Below are 23,159 nucleotides of genomic sequence, written 5' to 3' on the forward strand. Positions count from 1 at the left end.
GTGTAGTTAGTAGGAAGGAGAGTGCCCTTGCGTGTAAATACGCAGGACTGGGCCCCTGCCCCACCCTTCTCTCCCATTTGGGCTGTGTCTGCATCCAGTCCTTGCCTGTGGGCCCAGGAACAGAAAGTAATGGAGGAGGTAGTGCTGCTGCAGGAGGCAGCACAGAAATATCAACTAGAGCTTGAGCAGCAATTCGGGGCCTGGTTCTTGGCTCTGGAGAGGCTCAGAGACATTGAGAGGTGAGGCCAGGCAGGAGTTGGCAAGGACAGATGTAGACTCTTCTTGCTAGTCTGTCCGGTGAACCTGTGTCCAAGGCTCCCTGGTCCTCCCCATACCCTGCTGTGTAGCAGCTCCTGGGGCTCCTGACACTCTGAGAGACACATGAGGAGTGGTTCCTGGGAGCTCACAGGTGCCACTCTGTCTTGCAGTTACATCCGGACCTGCCAGCTGGAGTCCGAGTCTTAGTTGGACAGTAGGACACTCAGACCTTTATTCTGAGCAATAGGAAGTATGGAATGAGTTAAACCAGAAGTAGAAATGATTCTTAACATGATCTCATTCTCATGGACTTTGTCTTCATGGAAAACATGTTTGGATACAAAATCTCTCTTTTTGAGAAACTCTTAGGTCTTAGGTAAAAGTTTAGTAAAGTAGTAAATATAAAATATTCTTTTTAAAGGTAAAAGAAAAAATACCCCACATTTTTTGGAAAATGTATACATTTAGTAAAGTAGTAAATATAAAATATTCTTTTTAAAGGTAAAAGAAAAAATACCCCACATTTTTTGGAAAATGTATACATTGAAAACAACACAAAAACAAACAAGAAAAAAAAACAACTTTAAGAATTGAAACAATTTAGAAAGTTGTTATTTTTGTATGACATTTACATAATTATTTTCCCTTCAACTATGTTTAGAATTTCACTTAAAAGATGAGAAAAACACAAAGAAAACAGAGTAGCAAAAAGCTTCAAGAATGGGCAAGATGACGTGGAATAGAGTGGAAATAGAACTAAGTATAAACTCATCGGTAGAGAGCAAGGCAAGTGAGCATCCTAAGACTGTGCTGAGAAAGGAATAAAGCAGAATAGTCCCAGGTAGAACCAAAAAAACACATGTGCGCAGGAAGGAGGGAAAGTATCTGGGATATTTGTGTGTCAGAGTTAATGTTTTGTGATACAATTAGTTGAGTGGATCTACTTCTTAATCCAGTGTCTTGCCACAATGCAATTTAATTTTAGGCACTGGATTTATTTTTACAAGTACAATTTGGTTCAGAGAGTAAATAAAACAACTGCCAACTTTTAGACAAAACCACCCCAGCTCCTCTTTCCAGGTGGATTATACTGGACATACTTCCTATCCCCACATTTTCTCTTTTTCAAAATGAAAGGAGGTTTTTTTTATGTATATAAATAATCCATGTTTATAGGTAGAAAAGAGAAAGATTTAAAGTAAGTGAACATCCCCTTACTAAAGTGGAAATAAAATATATTTTATTGATATTTTACAGAGAGGAAGAGAGAGGGATAGAGAGTTAGAAACATCAATGAGAATTATCGATCAGTTGCCTCTTGCACACCCGCTATTGGGGATATGCCTGCAACCAAGGTACATGCTCTTGACCAGAATCGAACCTGGAACCTTTAGTTCTCAGGCTGATGCTCTATCCACTGAGCTAAACCGGTTTCGGCAATTGTACACATCTTAATAAGTATCCTTTGAGATATGACAGCAGTATATGTAAATATACACTTATCAATATTAATAAATCATTTTATGTTATATTTATGTTTGATGATATATTCTAGTAATATTAAAATTATTTCTGAACAAAAAGTATCTCCTAGTATCTTTTATTCTGCTATGTGCTAAATTATATAATTTGGCTGCAGTTAATGGACTTAAACTTATTTTGTTTTCTACTTTTTGAATAATTCTGTGATGATCATTGTGTAAGTACCTCAGAATATTTATCCAATTTATTTTGAGTCATTGCCTGCAAATAAAATTTGTTTAAAAAGATAAGCATTTTAAATTTTAGTATGTGTGAATTTTGAATCATATGATCAGATTCCCTTGGAATTTTGATTGAGATGTCATCAAATTTGTACTTTGGATTAAGAGGAATTTATTCTCTGGCTCCTTTATCAGGTATGTATTGAGCGCCTCCTTTGGGCAGGCACTAAAAGAGCATGGTCAAGCCAAAGAGCTTTTCATGATGGCATGTTTGCATGAGAGTCAAACCAGCCAGCACATGCATAACGGGGAGTCAGGTGTGCTGCGTGCTCTGAATAAAAGCTAAAGCAGAAAAAGACAAGTGACCACGAGGTAATGTTGTATGAAGGATGATGTGAAGGTTTGTGGGAAAAGGGTGCTAGTTGACGCTGCCTTGGGAATATGCATAGATGGTATTTTGGGCTCTGGTTCCAAAGTGCTGTAGGTGACTGTATTTTTTTTTTAAGCTTATATTTATTAATAAAATAATTTATGTTTTTAGTGTAATGGAATTTTAATTCTTGAGGAATAAGAATGCTAGTGTTTCAATTTTCTATATAGTGCTGCATATAAAGTAGCATTTAAAATTAAATGTAGATTATGATCAACTTCACTAGTCAAGGGGGAATTGCAATTTAGAACCACACAATATCACCTCCCATTGCCAGAATGGCTGTTATCAAAAAGACAGGAAGGGACAAATGTTTGCAGAAGTGGAGAAAGGGGAGCCCTTGTGCACTGTTGGTAGGATTATATATTTGTGCAGCCACTATGGAAAAAAAGTAAGGAATTTCCTCCAAAAATTAAAAATAGAACTAGCGTATGACCCAGCAATTTCACTTCTGGTTATATGTAGAAATCCAAAACACTAATTCAAAAGGATACATTTAACTCTATGTATTTTGCAACATCAGTTACAATAGTCGGATGTGGAAGCAACCTAAGTGTCCATTGGTAGACAAATGTATAAACGAGATGTGGTGCATATACTCAGTAGAGCATTATTCAGTTATAAAAAAGAATGAAGTCTTTTCATTTGCAACAACATAGGTGGTCTTCAAAGGTATGATGCTAAGTGAGCTAAATTGGACAGAGAATGACAAATACCATGTAATCTGGCTTATATGTGGAATTAAAAACAAAACAACTTCATAGATACAGAAGACAGAATAGTAGCCGACAGGGGTGATAAAAATGGATAAAGGTGGTTAAAAGTTTAAAAAGGAAAACAAAATGGTGCATTACTGAGCAGCATGAAAGTACCTTACTATTGGATATTGAGTGGTGAAAACAAGCAAACAAAGCAACAACAAAAAAAACCCCCAAAAATTTCAAAGAAGAAAAACTCAAATTGGGTATCAGCTACATGTATTCTGAAAATAAAGAAAGCCAGACCTCAGGTTCTAAAGATTATGGGCCAGGTAACATGCAATTTATACCAGGAGACTCCCTCTGTCCTAGAGGCAGGAGACACTTAGCATTGTGAATGTTGGTGGGATCTTATTGAGGGACCTGGCCAAGTGATTATTTTTTAAAGGGAACAAAAGAAACTTGGATTAGCTTAAGATGATGTGAAGTTTTGAGCCAGTGGGTGTGGGACTGTGATAGTAGTTAAACCTCTCCATAGTCTAATTGCTTGTGAGGTGTGGTATAGATTGTGGGCCTCATGGCAACCCAGAGAGCCAAAGTTCTTACATCAATGGTCATACACCGTCCTTTCATTTCTCTAAGAGAATTTAATTAAGAGGCAAATGTATCCATCTGTGTAGTGTGGGCAGGACAGGAGAGGAGCAGCTTCCCCAAATGAGCCCCAGTGGCCTTTGACAGTTGACAGTTGGACAAGGTTCCGAGCAGGCAAGGCCCTTGAACTCTTGAACTTGCTGTTGGGATTCCGACCTGAGGGGAATCAGATGCTGGAAGATGCCCCTTGGGTTAGCAGACTTGAGCCACTTCCTGCAGCTTGGAGTTAGTTAGGAAGGGCTGGAGGCAGATGCTCCTGACCCTTCCCCACCAGTCTTGGGCCTTGGGTCATCCAGTGCTGGGTGACCTTGTTCGATAGAGAATGAATCCCATGGGCTCCAAGGCTCAGGCACATCCTCAGCTACCTGAGCTTCAGTCTTGACCAGTGACCCCTTCAGGGTCTGGGGACCCTGAGCTGGGGTGTGTCAGGGCTGGGTGATATTCCCCTTTCATCACATTTGCTGTTCAAGAAGGTGCTGTCCCAACAGTGACTGAGCTCCATCTGTCCAAATGGGTCAAGCCTGGCAAGGAGCACCCACTGTTCATGCTACCGTCACACAGTTCAATCATGTGGCCACCTGCCTTGGGGACTCAAGCATGATGGCCCAGGACAGGGCCAAACTGATGGAACACTCCATTTAGGTGACCAAGGTCCGTTAGGAGAGGCCCAGCAGCATTTCTATAAGGATCCTTGAAATATACCTCTGCTACGTGGTCGGCTCTCAGAACTGAGGCCTGAGGTGGGAGCCCAAGAATAGCTTCTAGGTCCTCTCTGCCAGGGGCATGAGGACCTTGATGTGTGGTGAGAAGTTCACTTCCTACCTGGCCTCTTCCTTGGATTGAGCTTGGATCCTCCTTGCTCTGACAGTTGGTCTTTGGGTGCTAAAAGTGCCTACCCTGAGCATCTGTCCCACCAGGAGGGAGACTAAAGCTACATCTGCAGCTCCCACCTCACAGCCCATGTCTCCCCTTCACCAGGAGTGCAGAACTTTAAAGAACTTCTACTCCCTGCACTCTATCCTGGCTGCTCTGCAGAGCATGTCCATCCATCATCTGAAGAAGACGTTGGGGGGAATGTTTGCAGGTGTATAGGCCTCTCCCATCACATCTCCACGTGTGACCCATTTGTCTTCCATTGTCCTCTCATCTCATGGGATGCAGAAAACCCTGGGGACAGGAACTGGGCTGGTGGGCAGGGTCTCTAAGACTGTCTGGCACCTCAGGCCACTAGCTCTGCTTCGGGAGTCAATTTCCTTCAATGTCAGACTGCATTTAGCCAAATGGGAGATATTTAAGCATTTCCAGCACCAGTACCCTATGAACACTGAAACCCAACTCGACAAAACAAAGCTGCTCCATAGAAATAGGAATGGGGATCCAAGTGACCAACATGAGAGCCCTGCCCCAGTCCCATGGAGACCTGCTTGCTCAGACAAAACCAATGATACCTCACCAAGGTAGTTTGAAACATGAGATTTTCAGAAGGAATTTGCCCTTAACCTCTTGTCTTAGCAACAAAAGCACAACTGCTCTGAGTATCTTTAAATTCTCCATGGCAGTGCAGACAGAGAAGCCATGAGAAGTTGTGAGTACTTAAGAATGAGTCTTTATTGCAGAAGCCAATGGCCATAAGTCATCACACAAGGCAGTCCTTCATAACAGTGTCCCAATCAGGCAGTCATACGCTTGATGGTAAATATATTTCTTCTCACACTGCAGCATCAGTCTCTGTACCCACAGTCATTATCTGAACAGCCGCACCCTGCCTCAGAAATCATGGTGGTATCTGAGCTCTCTGGCTCAGCAGCTTTTCCTGTCTCCCTGCCCAGCACACTCTAGCTGGTTAACACGGTAGCTATACCTGAGCTCTCTATGAGATCTAAGCCATACTATTTCATTGGGTTCCTCTCAGCTCCATCTGAGCTCTCTAGCCTTTTCACTTCCTAACTGCTCGCTCTAACAGACTAGCTGATCAGTAACCTGTCTATTGCTGCATTGACAAAGAAGGCTTCATGATAATAGTTACATCAGTCATTTTGGCTACAGAAGGGCACACATGTGCAGTATACCATAAAATTACACCCGCTTATGGCATCTCATCCTGATTAAGATTCCCATGTTCAGGTGGCCTTGGATGTCAAGTTTATTAACAACAAAGGCCTCTGTGCTTCACTGGCCTTGACTGCCAGGCATTCTGGGGGCACCCTGGCCTATTTGCCAGCTCCCTGAACACAGAGTTCAACGCAGTCTACAACAAGCCATGACTAGAACTCTGGCCAGAAGAGCAAATCTGTGGGTTTCACCCCACCTGGCCTGTACTTCCCTGGCTCTGGTAGGGTACTGTTGCTTTGCCAGGGCAGGCTCCAGGGGTGAGATTTTTCCTCATATTTATACCTGCTTCCCTAAGTGAATAGATGGTTGTCCAGTGCCCTTCCCTAGTGATAGCCCATGGCTAGGTCTAGACTGCCTGTTCCTTCCCTGCCTAGAGGGAAGGCTAGGGTCACAGCAGTTCCTCTGTTGGTTTTACCTGCACATGCAGTGGCTGAGGATACATCCCTATAAACTCGTCTAGTCTAATCCTTTAGGCTAGGGGGGTCCACCCCTCGGTGGAGCTCACATTTCCTGCCTCACCTCAGGTGATGGCCTAATGCCTGTGCCATTGTGATAACCACATGGTTAATCCTGTAAAGATAGCCCAGCTGTCTATTCCAAGGCCAAGGGCTATTCTGCCCAGTATCTAGATAGAACCATAGTTCATCTGTACTCAAATGGACAGTTACAGCTGTCCCTGTACTAGGGACCCCCTACGTGACCCGTTCTTAAAGCACACAGGGTCTCAGGGAGGGCTGACACACCCTATCAGAATGGTCTAAGGGAGTAGCTCCTGCCTATGAGCTCTATCCCTGCATAGGTCTTCTAGAGTCGCACAGGGTCTGTAGCCCCTGTGACAGAGGGTGGGTACTGACCGCTTCCCACCTGTCTGCTTTGTGGCAGAGCATCAACCAGGCCTGGCCCCGGGGTGCACTGGAGGGAGACATCTGCCCCTCCTCTCCCAGCAGCAGCAGACACTGGCAGCTGCTCTTGTAGTCCTGCGCCCTTTCAGCACATTTGCAAACAGGGAGCTTTCATAGCTCCATCTGCTGCTTTCACAGATCCTGGGCTCCCTACTCCATTCCTGTGGCTGCAGCAAGGCTAGTAGCAGTCACTGGCCGCTGGTTTAACTGCAGTAGCCAGCAGGCCAAAGGCCTGAGTCTTTTATTGCTTGTTGTGAAATGCTCATTACTCACTGGGTGGCATCTGGGCAGCTCCAGTGTCAGGTAAATGTCTGCTGTCATGATTGCCTCTTCTGTTTCTCCCTCTCTTGCTGCTGCTTGGCTTTGCGTGTCTAATATCCCTCCTTCCACTCACTCTCCATCCCCCACCTCACCCCAGCTGCTGTCACTCCAGAAAAAGCTTCTGCTGGGGCTGAGGGTTCTCTGAATTGCCTGGCGGCAGCTTGGGCATTTGAGCCCTCCACCTTCTTTTTCCTGCTCCTGCTTCTCTGAGGAAGGTCTCTCCCAAACCTCCACCAGCTCCCAGAAGCTCCATGCAATCTGCTGCAGGCAGATGGCGGCTCTCAATCACCAGGCTCACCTCCACCTTTCCTCATCCTGGCTTTTGGAAACTCAGTTTCTCATAAGCCTCCTGGTCCCTGCTGCTCTTTGGGGATCTGGTTCCTTGCTCTGCTCATGTCTATCTTATTGCCTAATATATTACCTCAAGGATCCTGGCTCTGAATTCTTTCTTGGAAAATGGACATTGGTGGGGTCTTCTGACTACTTCCATGTGAAGGGGAATGGAGTTTTCTTTCAGAGTCAAGAGAAATTTTCTGTCTGTCAGAGAGATGATGAAGCCTGGGCAGAGAAAGAGGTGGGCTTGTGACCTAGTGAAGACAAACTGTAACAAATGGTCCAGTGGACGGGAAAGAAAACATTTCAGCTTTAATAACCTCTATTTAAATAGAATTTTTCTCCTCAAAATTGCTTCTATGTTTATCAAAAGAGCCAAATCAAGACCAATTTATCTATTGTATTCCATTTGGATTGATTGTTTGCATAATCACAAGAATGGTAACTGACTACCTTTGCTGGAATTTCATGATTGAATCTTAGTGTGCCCTGTAGGGCCAGGAAGCCAAGCCATCCAGCTGCTACCATGCCTGCATGCTGTACCTGCTGAATTAGGTGAGTTCCTCACCTGCAGTGGCTCACCTCAGTAGCCCTCCTACTAGTCGCAGCCTGGAGTGTGTGGGGTTTCACAAGAATGCAGAAGTGCCCTATTGCTTCCCCTTCTACTCTGACAAACTACCAGTGATAGGAGGGCATGGGCCTGATGCTCCAGCACCAGCTATTTTCAGGGCTACCAATCAGGATGCCAGGCTTTCTCCATGCCACTGTTATTGGCTTCAAGTCTTCAGAGTTCAGACAAGGCTTTTTAAAACATGACACTCCAGTCAGTTTGTGGCCAACGAAAACACTACTGGAAACCACTCTTATTGAATTTATGCAAAGAAATGTATTACCATGATTTATTGAGTATTGCCAAATTTTGGAGGAATTATATAAGGAAAAAAATATAATAACCTGTTTTAAGATCTCCTGATTTTCCTTGTGAGTCCTTTTCACAGTAATAGAACTGTCTTCAAATGGCAAGAAGTTCAAAATGTATCTATAGACAGTCCTAGCTGTCCCTGGAGGGCTCCCCTACTTGACTTGTCCTTAAACTATAATACATATGGTTTCTGGAAGGGGTGATATGCCCTCTCAGAATGGACTAAGAGAGCTTTATTCCTTCACAGGGTTTTACATGTTACAGGATCTCAGGGGTATGTAATTTCTGTAACAGAGGGCTGGTGCTTACCACTTCCCTACTTCCCTCTCTTCCAAACAGGCCTCCCCCAGGTTTGTGCCACCCAGACATGGGCATGGTTACACAGGCCTGCAAGGCAGTATACAGGCTTCCAACTGTCTCTCAATAGAGACAGAAACCTGATGGGTATTTTTCTTTGCCCATTTGGGTACCTGCCCTTTTGGTGACTGCATTCAAATCTGCAAGAGAATTAAAGGTACTGGCTAATATTTTTTCAATTTTGTTTATACTTTCAAAGAGCCAGCTCTTGGTTTGTTACTGCTCATATCTTTATTATTTCCATCCTTCTACTGACTTTTAAGAGTTTTCCTTGTTGTTTTTTCTAATTCTTTAAGTTGTAGGGTTCAATATTTTGCTGCTGATATTTTTTGTTTTTTGAATATGTCTGTAGTGCTATGAACTTCCCTCTCAGGACTGCTTTAATTATACCCCAGAGATTTTGGATTGTTATGTGTTCATTTTCATTTGTTTCCAGGAAATTTTTGATTCATTTCTTTATCTCATAGGTAACACATTCATTGTTTAATAACATGTCATTTAGCTTCCATATGTTTGACTGTTCTTGGATGTTTCTCCTTTAGTTGATTTCAAATTTCATTCCACTGTGATTTGAGAAGATACTTGATATGATTTCATTCTCCTTGAACTTGTAGAGACTTGTTTTGTGTCCTGACATGTGGTCTATCTTTGTGAATGACCCCTGTGCACCTGAGAAGAATGTATAGTCTTCTGTGTTGAGATGAAGTGTTCTCTAAATGTCAATTAAACCCATCTTATCCAGTGTGCCCTTTAGAGTCTCTGTTTCCTTGTTAATGTTCTTGTCTGGAAGATCTGTCCAGTGAAGTTAATGGGGTGTTAAAATCCCCTACTATGACTGTATTGTTATCAATCTCTCCATTAAAGTCCTCTAGAGATATTAGTTATATACTTAGGTGCTTCTATATGGGCTGCCTATATGTTTCCCAGGGTTATATCCTCTTGTTGTATTGATCCCTTTAGTATTATGTAGTAACCTTTGTTGTCTCTTGTGATGGCATTCATTATAAAGTCTATTTTGTTGGACATGGGATTGCTGCTCCAGCTGATTTTTTCCCCATTTGCATGAGAAAATTACTTCTATCCATTCACTGTGTGTCTTTTGTTTTGAGGTGGGTCTCTTGTAGACAGCATATAGGTGGGTCATGTTTTTGTATCCATTCAGCTACCCTATACCTTTTGATGGGACCATTTAACTCATTTACGTGTGTGCTTATTATTGATAGGTACTTATTTATTGCCAATTTAATTCTGTATAGCTATGTTCCTCTCCTTATATCCTCTTCTCATAAAACTAAGACGTTTCAGGAAATTTGTGTGTCATCTTTGTGCAGGTGCCATGCTAATCTTCTCTGTATCATTCAAATTTTAGTTTATGTACTGCCAAAGTGAGCACCTGGAGCTTTGGCAGTACATAAACTAAAAACTGAAAGAGACAAATGGTGACGAGGTAATGTTGAGTGTAGGATGACGAGGTAATGTTGAGTGTAGATTTGTTTTCTGCTTTATAAATAATTCTGATGGGAGTTGGCTGTCTGCCTTTTGGGAATCTGATCAACTTAAAAATGGAAGGTGAGCAGTTGGACATCTCCTGTGGAGCAGCAGAGAGGAGTGACAATCATAGATGCCCTGGCCAGCACACTCCTGGGCTCTTTCCCTGCATCTTCCATTTATTGGGAGCGTTTGATAAGAGAAGTGGGAGACCCTTCCGGGTGGTGTCTTGGAATAGGGTGTGACATAAGGATACCTTTCTGGAGGATGGTTGATACCCATCTCTGAGGATAGGAAGGGCCTGAATGGAATTAGGGGGAAAGACAGTGCCCAATATGTGCAGACTCAGGGCAGATCCCCTGCCTCACTCATGACCAACACTCATGCAGTGTCTGCATCCTGTCCTTCCCTCTGGCCCCATGAGCAGAAAGTAATGGAGGAGATAGTGCTGCTGCAGGAAGCTGCCAGAAATATAAAATAGAGCCTGAGGAGCAATTCAGGGTCAAGTCCTCACCTTGGAGCACTCAGTAGAAAGGGAGGTGAGGCCAGGCAGGAGCTGGGCAAGGGCAGGGGTAGACTCTCCATGCTGTTCAGTCCACAGAACCTGTGTCCATGGCTCCCAGGTCCTCCCCAGAACTTACTGTGTAGCAATTCCTGAGGCTCCTGACACTGGGAGGGATACCTGAGTTGTGGCTCCTGGGAACTCACAAGTGACACTCTGTCCTGCAGTAACATCCAGTCCTACTAGTGGAACACTCAGAACTTTATTCTGACACATAGGGAAGTCAATGCATGTTTGAGAGTCAAAGTGGAAATGATTTTTAACATGAGCTCATTTTTATGGACTTTCACCTCAAGGAAAATATATTTGGGTACAAAATCTCTCATTTTGGAAACTTAGGTTTTAGCTAAAAGTTTAATGATGTCAGAAAATACAAAACATTCTCTTTAAGGATAACACAACAAATGCCATATATTTTGCTGGATATTTGTAATGTCCAGCAATGAATTTCTACATGAAAACAAGAAAAATCTATAAGAACCAAAACAATTTAGGAAGTTGTACTTTTTTCATGACATTAATATAAATATTTTTTCTTCAGCTATGTTAGTGCATGATTTATCGATAAAAGAGAAGAAAAACTTAAAGATAACAGCTTAGAAAATGGAAAAGATGATGTGGAATAGAGTGGAAATAGAAACAAATATAAAATCAGCAGCAGAGAGCCAGGAAATTGAGTGTGCTAAGACTATTCTGAAAAAGAAATAAAGCAGAATACACCTGGATAGAAACAAACAAACAAACAAAAAATTGTGAGTTTGAAGAAGGGAACAAATAAGAGATATTGATGTGTCTGAATTTTATTGCATTAATGTGCTGTGATACAATTAGTTGAGTGTATCTACTTCTGAATCTAGTGTCTTCCCACAACACAATTAGATTGTAAGCATGGGATTTATTTTTACAAGTACAATTTGGCTCAGAAAAAAATTAAAACAATTGCTCAGTTTTAGGCAAAACCAACCCTGCTCCTCTTCCCCTGGGATTATACTGGACACACTTCTTTATCCCCCACCTTCAATACTCAAATACACCGATGATTTATATCTTGAGACCAATTTCTTCACCTTTACAATAAAAGCAATTGAACTAGATTCAGTTTTTTCTTTTCAAAATAAAAGTAATTTTTTATTTCACAAATATCTCATAGTTATAAGTGGAAGAGAGAAAAGTTTAAAATAAGTGATCATTCACACACTAAGTTGGAAATCATACATATCTTCATATATATCCTTTCAGATATACTCGCTGCATATATAAATATACATTTAACTATACTTATAAACCATTCTTTGTGATATCACTCTTTGATAATGTATTCTATTAATATAAAATATTTCTGATAAATTATAACTTCTATTATTTTTTGTCCTGCTCCATCATAAATAATATAATTTGGCTGTAGTTAATGGATGTAAAATTATTTTGTTTTCTGCTTTATAAATAATTCTGTGATGATCATCATTGTATAGTTACCTCTGAACATTTATTCAATAGTTTTGAATATTTTTTTGCAAATAAAATTAGTTTCAAAAGGTACACATATTTTAAATTTAATATGTATGAATTTTGAATCATGTAATCAAATTGCCTTGGGATTTTGATTGGGATCTCATTATATTCGTAGACTGTGTTAAGAGGAATTCATTCCCTGGCTCCTTTATCAGGTACAAATTAAGCGCCTCCTAGTGGGCAGGCACTAGAAGCACAGTAGTCAACCCAAAGAGCTTGTCATGATGGCATGTTTGCATGAAAGAGTCAAACCAGCCAGCACATGCCTACCATGAAGTCAGGATGTGCGGTGTGCTCTGAAAAAAAAAAAGGTAAAGCAGAGAAAGAGACAAATGGTGACGAGGTAATGTTGAGTGTAGGATGATGTGAAGGATTTGGGGATCGAGGTGATAGTTGAAGCTGCTTTGAAAATAGGCATAGAACAAGCAAAGTGTAAATATCCTAGCTGAGCCCTCATTTTGGGCTCTGGTTCCAAAGTGTTCTCAGCGACTTTGGATCTTTTTTCTTTTTAAAGCTTGTAGTTACAAGTAAAATAATTGATATTTTTGTGTAATATTTTAATTCTTGAGGAATAAGAATGGTAGGGGTTTTCATTTTACATATAGTGCTGATTATTCAGTAGCATTCAAAATGAAATTTTGGATGACGCTCAAAACTCACTAATCAAGGGGGAAATAGTATAACTCAGAACCACAATAAATCACTTCCAACTGCCTAAATGGCTGTTGTAAAAAAGACAAGAAGTAACAAGTATTGGTGAGGATGTGGAATAAAAGGGACACTTGTGCACTGTTGGTAGGATTATAAATGGGTGCACCCTTTACGGAAAACACTATGGAAGTTCCTCCCAAAAATTAAAACTAGAACTAGTATATGACCCTGCAATTTCACTTCTGAGTATTTGAAGAAATCCAAAACACTAATTCAAAAGTTTATATGTACCTCCGTGTTTCTTGTAACATTACATATAATAGCACAGATATGGAAGCAAGGTAAGAATCTAACAAAAGATAATTAGATAAAGAAGATGTGGTACATATATATTGTAGAGGATGATCTATATATATAAAAGCCCAGTGATCTGAACAGCAGAATGACCAAACAGCCAGTGGCTATGACACATACTGCAGCAGCCAACCAGCCTGATTTGGGCTCTGATCGCTCCCACCCCCAATGGGCCCCAAACACCCTGATCGGGGACAGGACTGGCCAGCCAATCACCTGCAGCCCCTCTCCCTGGGCCACCCATCCCAAAGGGCCCCATAGGGGTAGGCCGGCTGGACCCTGTCTAGGGCACAAATTCGTGCACCTGATCTTGAGTTTAGTCATCAAAAAGCATGAAATCTTGACATTTGCCACAACTTAGATGGTTTTCTAAGGCATGATGCTAAGTGAGTTAAGTTGGACAGAGAAAGACAAATAACATGTGATCTGGCTTATATGTGGAATTAAAAAACAAAACAACCTCATAGATACAGAAGACAGAAAAGTGGCTGCCGGGGATGGGGGATGGTAAAAGTGGATAAAGGGGGTGTAAAGCTAAAAATGGAAAACAATATGGTGTATTACTAAGCAACACGAAAAAAGCTTATTATAGTGATTGGTGACAACAAACAAACAAAATGACACAAAACACCTTTTTTAAAGAAAAAAAACATCCTGGGAGTGGGTGCAGAAAATGTAACTAAGACCTTATCTATACAAAAAGAAATTGACAGCCAGTTTGAAATGGAATTGTCATGGCCTAGACTCTATTTGAAATTCCATTTCAAACTGGCTGTCAATTTCTAGGCCCTAGAGCAAAAGATATCCTTACGTGATATTTTAAAATGTTATTGTAATTTTTTCCAGATTTGTGTTACCCCCATTTCCCACAATAGTACCTTGCACTCTTGGGAATCAATAAAACATCTTTTTTGTGCTTGGAGACAAAGGTAACACATCTCTTGATATTTTAGAATTACAACAACAGCATAATGTACAATTATCCCAAACAAACTTACAAACTAATTCTTTGAATGTCTGGCAGCAATTTAATAAGCACATGAAAGGATTTAATCCCTTCCACTGTGTAGAGGGCCCTGTGGGAAGGCACCTGAGTATTCTATATTGACCCCTCTTGCCCTTTTGGCCAAGAGGAACACTCTTCTCACAATCCAATTGCCCACAGATGTTGCCTGAATTTTCTGTTCATGCCGAGGTTGAAGCCTCATGGTGGCTGGCACCATGTTTCTGTCTCTCACCCAGGAGGGTGAGCTGGGACCTCCCTGGAGAAGAAACCTGGGTTCCCCAAGATATGTGATCAGTGCTGGGGGCCCCCCCAGCAGGGGAGGGGATCCCAAGGCAAGTGCTGAGCTTGGAGGCCATGGGGGGATGGGCTACCAAGGAGACAGAACTGAACCACACACATCACCTTGCTTGGCCCTGAAGGATGGCTGGTTAGCCAGAGATGGATAAGATTCATCAAGGAAGCAACAACCTAAGACAGGCACAGTCGCAGAGGGGCCAACAGCAGAGAACTTGGGGTCAACAGAGGTGGGGCACAGACCTCCACCCCCCAAATTTGCAGGGGCCTGAACCCTCACCCCTTATGAGGGGGATCTCCTGCCCCCATGGCTGCTTCACTTCCCATGTCCAACTCAAATCAGAACCCAGGTAACAGACAGAGACTTGGCCAACAGCAGCTGCCCTATCACTGCAACAAGACTTGTTTGAGTTATCTTGTACCCATGGTGTGGGGAAGTAGGTTTTGATATCTAAATTCAGTCTAGCACCAGGAATCCACAGGGCCTACTCAATAGGAAAATAATCCTTTCCACTAATATTTACAGGATAAATTAAGATTGTAGTGAGAGTATTAAATTCAACAGTAAAATAGTAGTCAAGTTTTCAGACTACTTTAAATTGGCTAATTGAAATAAGTGAATATTCTAGAAAAATTAATTGTACTGGACAAAAAGCTGTTCCTGAAGTGTTAACTAAAATTTTTATTGGTAGTTCATCTCATGGTAAAATTGCTTAATATGTAATGAACCTAAAGCAGTCATATTTTAGTGCAAAACATTAAAATTTAAAAGCTATCCAGACTACATTATAAAATTTCCAAAAGCCTCCTAATATTAAAATAAAAAATGGGGGATAGTATAATATCATGTAAGGAAAAATATCCTATAAGTTAATTACATCTAGAAAATTTTTACATTAGAAAATTAACTTTCATTTGTAATGCTAACAATAAGACACCCATGAAAAGACACACATGGTGTCAAAATAAGCCAAAGGAAAATCATTTGAGCAAAAAGTGAAAAAGGATCGCAAGTCATATTTATAGAAAAGATTCCTTTACTCACTTTTGGTAGAGAATATGTTTGTATATTTTCAGAAAACAACTTTAAGATCATGTGGATTCCTGAAATGGAGAGGAATTGACAGGACTGTTCCAGCCATGATGACAGAAGAGAAACAGTCCAGAGATGGAAGACACTGATGACCCCTTGCCATACTAGCAGTCAGCAGCTGTGCATCACTGCAGGTTTCCCAAGACCAAACCAGAGAGCTTTGGACCTGCATTACCACCATTTGTCCATCTTCCAGAACTGAAATATCAGTGCTGACATGTACACATAAAGAACTATTTGACTTTGAAATTGGGACTCAAAAGAACTGTTGGCCCAGAAAGAAACTCACTACAGATTGATTCATTTGCCTCTCAGCATAACCATTATTGCTTGTCTCAATTTGCGTTCTTATAAATGTATTTCTAGTAGCACATCATCTCACTCATCTTGGGGAAATAATGAACAACATAAGCTGATGAACAAAAACAGACCCGGAGACAGGGGAGCATCAATCACACTGTCAAACCTCAGAGTTAAGGGAGGGGAGGGTGGAGATTAGGAGCACAGATCAACAAAAAGGTCTTGTATGCATGCATATAAGCCTATCCAGTGGTCATGGACAACAGGGGGTTGGAGGCATACCTGGGAAGGGGTATGGGATGAGAATGGGGAGATGAGGACAAATATGTGTTAGCTTAATCAATAAAGAAATTAAAAAAAGAAAAACCAACTCAAATCGTGTGTCAGCTACATATATTATGAAACTAACGAAGCCAGAATTCAGGTTCTAAAAGGTACATGCTAGGTAACATACAATTTATCCCCAGGGGTTTCTCTCTGCCCTAAAGGCAGAGGGCACTTAACCTTGTGAATGTGGGTTCCACTAGTATTAAGGGTCCTGGCCAAGTGGTGATTTTTTTAAAGGGAACACCAGAAACTTGGATTATCTTAACTTCATGTGAGGTATTGAGCCAGTGGGTGTGGGTCTGAGAAAGTAGTTATATTCATCCATAGTCTAATGGCTTGAAAGGCGTGTTATATATTGTGGGCCTCATGGCAATCCAGAAAGCCCACAGTTCTTACACTGATGGTTGTACACCATCCCTCCATTTCTCTAAGGGAAATTCAACCGTCTGTGTAGTGCGGGTAGGGGGAGCAGGTCCCCTAAGTGGGCCCCAGTGGCCTCTGACAGTTGACAGTGGGACGAAGTTCTGAGCAGGAAAAACCCTTGAATGGTTGCACTTGCTCCTTTCTCTGTTTCTCTGCCAGGGACTCAGGCTTCCTGAGCTCAGGTGCTGTGAGTGGGATTTGAGCTCATCCCATCACATGTGTCACTCAGGGGAGTCGAGCACCAGCTGCCGCCTCATCAGTCAGGTGCAGGGATTTTCAGGAACAATTTAACTGGATGGGGTTTGAACATCACCTTGAGCTCTGCAAGTAAACGGGGACTCTGTTGTGCTTCCGTTTATTTCTTGTGAGGAGTGCTTTAGTCTACAGTAAATACTAACATTGTTCCTTTAAAAGAACAATGTGCTTAAACAAACACTGAACTGCTCCAGACTGCTTCATCTATGTTTTCATGTCCTATTCAGCCAGTGAAAAGGGGGGAATTAAGCTGTGGTTGTTTCTGAAACATTTTGAAGCCTGTGGAATTCCTAATACAACCAAGTAAGTTGGCAATATATTCCTTCCAAGTTGGTTACTTTGTAGAAATGTAATTTTTAAAACCTAGAATGTATCTTCTGTTGGCATTTCAATAACTTGTAGGGAGAGGGCTTTGATTGTTAATTATTATTGATTTTCTGTTCTTTAAGGAATGTGTAAAAACAGCATGTACAGTCTCATGCTAGGGAGAGAAATGTCATGGAAAAGGGATTTTTTTTTTCTGAGAGGACAGAGAGAGATGAACATCATTGATGAGAAAGGCCCATCAATCAACCATTGATGAACCACTTCCTGCACCCCCCCGGACCCCCTGGGGATCAAGCATGTGTCCTGACTCAGAATTGAACTATGACCCCCTGATTCATGTGACAAAGCTCAACTACTTAGACACACACCTGCACTGAAGACGTTGGAGAGATGTTTGCACCACTGTCTGCTGAGAATGTTCTTCAGGGATTTGCGATGGGATTAGCAATTGTCAATGTGCTTAACCTGCCCAGTTCCCTCCAAAACAAGGGAAAGGTGACTACAGGTCACAGGTCCTCTGTGACTCTGCCTTTCCTCTGTAGGTGGGACAGCGTGTAAGTGTGGCAGCCTGTGGGAACCAAGCTAGAGTCACCAGATGCTCAAGGCTAATGAGAGTGTGAAAGGCCCTATCTACAGTATGCCAGATGGCCAAGAGCAGTCACTCTGAGCATAGGTATCTTCATCAGGGTGTCCAAGGACTATATATTGTACAGCAAGGTCACTACTTAGAACAAAGTCTCTTTTGTCTAAGTAGAATCATACATATTACTGAGTAGCTACAGGCTATAGAGGATACAGAGAGTAGAGGGAGAGGCTACTGACACTACTGGGGTTAGAGAGCTCAGGTACTGCTGCTAATTGAGGCTGAAGCTCTAGGTGAGTGTGGTGCTACTAGGTGAGACTGTAGGTACAGAGGCTGCTACTGCTTTGTAAGAAAGATGTATTTGTTAACTGGCCAGTGTGTGATGATCTACCTATATGGAACTGCCGTGAAGAACTGCTTTGCCTAATGGCTCCCATAATGAAGATTCATTCTTATACACCCACAACATCTCATGGCTTCGTCATCTACCACTCAGCAACCAAGGGGGTCCTGCCCCTGGCAGAGGGGCTTGGACCTAACAGTTGGCATGATAGGGCAGGAGCAGGACCTGTACTCCCACACTAGGACCAGCAGGCCGGATGGAGCAGTGAGTGCTTCCAACACTTACTACAGCGAGCAGAGTTCAGAATATGCAGACTCAGAGCAGCTACATTCTGACACAGCCACTGTAAGCAAATTTACAACTTAAGATCGACAGGCACACTGGCAGCAAATATTTGCAATATATACATAATAGAAGATTACTATCTTTAATATCAAAAGATCCCACAAAAAGTGCATGGACAATCTAAATTCTAAAAGGCGGAGTCACAGAAATCTTAAGTCCAGGATATAAACGGGAAATTCACCGAGAAATACAGTTGGGCTGTCAGGAAGAGGATGATCAAGATCTTAGACCTGCATAAAATTCAGGCCTCTAGGCTCTGTGTCTCTATAACTGGGTTTTTAAGACCCAGTTTCCTCCAATTTTAGAATGAGGATCATGATAGTTTCTAACCCAAAGTTTTAATACAGGTCATGCTCCCCCAGTCTCACCCTCCACCTCTGCAGATACCACAGGGTGGGCAGGACCTGATTTCATGAAAGACGTGGCTTAGTCTTTTCTTGCTGTGGAGCAATATCCCACTAGCCTACACATTGCTCTGCACATTGCTTACCTTCTAACATCTTCTGTAGTCAGGATCAAGGCATGGCATAAGCAGTTCCTTTGATTCTGGACTCAGGAGACCAAAGATTTGGCTGAGATTGTGGTCTCCCCTGAATGTCTAATGGGAAAGGAGATGCTTCCAGTCTCACTTGTGAGCAGAATTTGGTTTCCTGCAGGTGTGGGTCTGAGGAGTAGGTTTCTTGTGTCTGTGGCTGCAGACGTCCTCAGCTCTGCAGCCACAGACACTTGGGAGCTTCAGGGGCCGCCCAGCCCAGACACTTGCTGCTGCAGCCCCCAGAGCAGGGGGACAGGAACTCCAGCAGAATGGGCACTGCAGTCTATGTGAGAGGACCTGTCATTGTGTTGGTGCCACCATGGTGGGACATGCACTCTCCTGCTGTCTTCAGACATGTTCCTAGATGGGGCTACAAGGGATCAAGATAAGCTGGTGGGTGGCAAGTTGTCTTACCAGGAGCCACCATTTGGGGTTGAGTGACAGTGTGTGTGTGTGAGGAGGATGTGGGCACGATGTGCCCATGGAATAAGCAACTGGAGAGAAGTGGCAGCTGAATTGTCATTTCAATGGTCTGACTGGGATTCTCTGTCCCACAGCCTGACCATTCCCTGACCCAAGTTCCTGTAGGTCAGCAAGTGGAGCAGGCTTCCAGGACAGGAAGCACTTACTGGGCTTTTCCCCAAAGGGCTCAGCTGGGAGCCCAGCGTCACTAACCATGGAACCACCAGGGAGGAGGTGTGTTGTCCTGAGAGCTGGGGCTGCATCTGTGATTCTTGGGGCAGGGGTCCTGCAGTTGTGGGTGCGGGGTTTGCGTTTCCTCCAACTCCCACTCTAGTTCCCAAACTAGCCGTCCCTGACCAGGCCCTTCATGGACATCCACCCTCTGCCCTGTGCACAGGTGCAGGCCCAGGCTCATGCAGCCCAGCCCAGGGCCCTGGGGCCCTGCAGGGAAGTTCCCTTGCCCTTGATGGCAACGGGTGAGAACCTGCTGCCTGAGCTCCAGCCCCAGGATGTCCAGGACACATCTCTCCAGATGTGTGACTCAGCTTCTGGGCAGCCCCAGGCCATCAGTTTCAATAAAAGTAATTGAGGTGAAATACATGTCACACAAAACTGTCCATCTGAGGTGTTTTTAAGTCTACAGTTCACTGGTTTGACGTTCATTTTCACTGCTGTGCAACAGTCCCCACCCCCACTTCCACAGCATTTTCATCTTGAAAAACGGTGCCACTATGTCCCCACCCCTTCCTTCCCATCTTTTGGTAGCCATGCTTCTACTTGCCTCATCTGTGAATATGTGGAAACAGGAATGTCAGGAAAGTAGGATTGTCCATATTTGGCCTTCTGAAATGGGATCATTTCCCAAACAAAGTGCCTTCAAGATACATGCACTAGGTCCCACCAGGTGCCAGAATCTCTGCTTCTGAGGCTAATACTGTGGGCACAGGTAGTGTTAGGTGGGGGAGGGGAGACCTGGCAGCTTCCTGCCCACTGCCCTGTTGGCTCCCTCTTGGAGGCTGAGGTTGCCCTGCAGAGCTGCAGGTTCCCAGCACCACATACCCATCTAGGTCTGGGAGCCAGGAACACGCCTCCAGCTATTCCTGGGGATGACATCCAGGTCCTGGCCCCACAGACAGCCCTGCAGCTTTCACTCAGCTGGTTTCAATACTGAACACAAGTCTATTTTTTTTAAAAGTTAAATTTCTAGCATTCAAAGGAGCCATTGAAATATCTCAGCCCAGGGCCTTCCATGTGTCAGGAGCAGCCTGTGACCTGAACCCTGGGTGTGTGCTCCTGGCTTCTGCCTGTTCCACCTGAGCCTCCTGGGCAGTGTCTGGTCCTCTTCTTGGCTTCCAGGCCCAGGGCAGGGGCAGGTTCTGTCCTCAGCTCAGTGCTCCTGCCTTTCCCTGAAGAAGGCTTGGCTGAGCTGATGGCTACCCCCACCACCTCCTCCAACCAGGAGGTTCCATCTTTCTCAGGAAGTCCCCAGGACCGTGAGAACTTCAGGCCTCAAACTATGAATAAATCCCCACAGACAGGCAGGAGGGGGCATAGGCAAGGCTTCCATAGTCATATTCAATCTACTATTCACCCTGTTATGGAATGCTTCCTACCATTCCATACACTGGTCTGGTGTCTGCACTGGCAACCCTATCTGCGGCATAGTCCATGGCCTATCCGAAGGGCTCAAAAATTCCTACTCTCAAAAATTCCTACTATTGGTCAGGCACTAGTTCCCGCCCTCAGGTGCTTACAGTCACTTGAAGGGGGTGTTTAAATGGATTTAGAACATGGAGACAGCCCCCTTGAGAAATGCCAAGTGTTCCTACCACATTTCAAATGTTGACTTTTTAACACTCTCCATAACGTCTGAGAGCATAGGTTTTTTTTTGTTGTTTTTTTTTTAAAATTATTATTGCTGAGTGTCTAATGGGGAAACTGAGGCATGTACCTATAAAGTACAGATATTAACATCACACTAGTTCTGTGGAGCAGGCATCTGGATGTGGTTGGGTTGGGTACCTCTAACTCAAGGTGTGGATGAAGGAGGAGAGGTGTTTCAACTGAGGATCCACTGGGAACAGATTTTCTCCCAAGGTCACTCATCTGGCTTTTGTCACTATGCAGTTTGGACTGAGAGCCTAAATTCTTGCCTATTGGCCTGGGCACTCCTTCGGTTCTCTCCTATGGGGTCTCTACATAGGGCAGATCAAACCATGGGTACGTGTACGCCTTGTTCCAGAGATATGACAAACACAGACATGGACACAGACACAGACACAGACACAGACACAGACACAGACACAGACACAGACACAGACACAGAAAGTGAAATCCAGAAGAAAAAAGAGACACCAAGAATGAAACTACCAGAGAATGATGGGACCTGCCATGCCATGACTTGGGCTGTACTCGATGTTGTTGAGTAGCCAGATAGTGGACACACAAGGATGTTCCCACCAGGAGGCTGGACTCAATCAAAGCCACTGTGAAAGCTCCCACCACACAGATCCACATGAGACACGTGGACCAATGCTAAGCATAACAAGAGAGCACTGTGAGGTTTTAGGCCAGTGAGGGACAATATCTGAATTTCCTGACACTTCAAATCCTTAAAGGTGCAGACTTGAAAATGAGGCCAAATGAACAATGACTTCCCTGAGATCACACACTGGACCCCAGGCCTGTTTTGTCTAGTGTTCCATGCTATGTCCCACCCATGCTTATCACTATTCCACCTCTGTGTTTGTTCATCAGATTCATGGGACACCAGCCCACAGGTGTTAGGGCCTTATATCATCTACACCTGATGACTTCCTGTGTGTTGTGGAGCGAATGCCAGTAAAGACCACTGGAGTCCAGACCAAATTAAAATTTAGGGAGCCCTTATTAGCTGGCCAGCAGTTGTTCTCTCTCTACCCAAGGAGATCAGAGAGCAGACCCGACCCTTTGTGCAAGACCACCTTTTAAGCACATTCACTACATCCTGTTTTTGCAGAGTAAGCAACCCAAGACAAAACAGTTTTTCCCAAATAATGTCAGGGCCATGCTATTGACTACCATGTTATTTACAGGGTTATCCTTTTCTTTAGAAAGCTAACAGTGTTCTATCTTGCAAGGCTATTCTGTGAGGTGCAAGGGGAAGGGGCCATGAGACCATATCTCAAGGCCTGGTCTGGTGTCTGCACCGGCAACCCTATCTGCGGCATAGGCCACGGCCTCTCCGGAGTGCTCAAAAATTCCTGCTCTCTAACACTATGGACATGGTGTCTAGCATCATCCTCATTGCGCAGGTTGGGAGCCTGTGGGAGGCCTTGAGAAGCACAGAGTCTTCCCCAGGACACAGCACATCTAGGAAAATGGAGGTGTGAACACAGCTTTCTCCCCCAGGCAGGGGTCTTATACCTTCCCAGAGAGCTGGGGGAAGGAATATTGGATATTTGTGTAAGGGTGTGGGGATAACATGGGTGAAGAGGGTGAGAGGTCACCAGCTCAGGGAGGGCTTAGGGTGACTCTGATTGGAGGAAGGGCCTAGGTCATGGAACCTTGAAGTGATGACCTCACTGCCTTGGTGACCAATTCCCAACAGAAATTAGAACCGTGGCAACCAGG

This window comes from Pipistrellus hanaki, assembly GCF_964339955.1.
Source record: "Pipistrellus hanaki genome assembly, chromosome: 12".
In the NCBI taxonomy this organism is placed as follows: domain Eukaryota; kingdom Metazoa; phylum Chordata; class Mammalia; order Chiroptera; family Vespertilionidae; genus Pipistrellus; species Pipistrellus hanaki.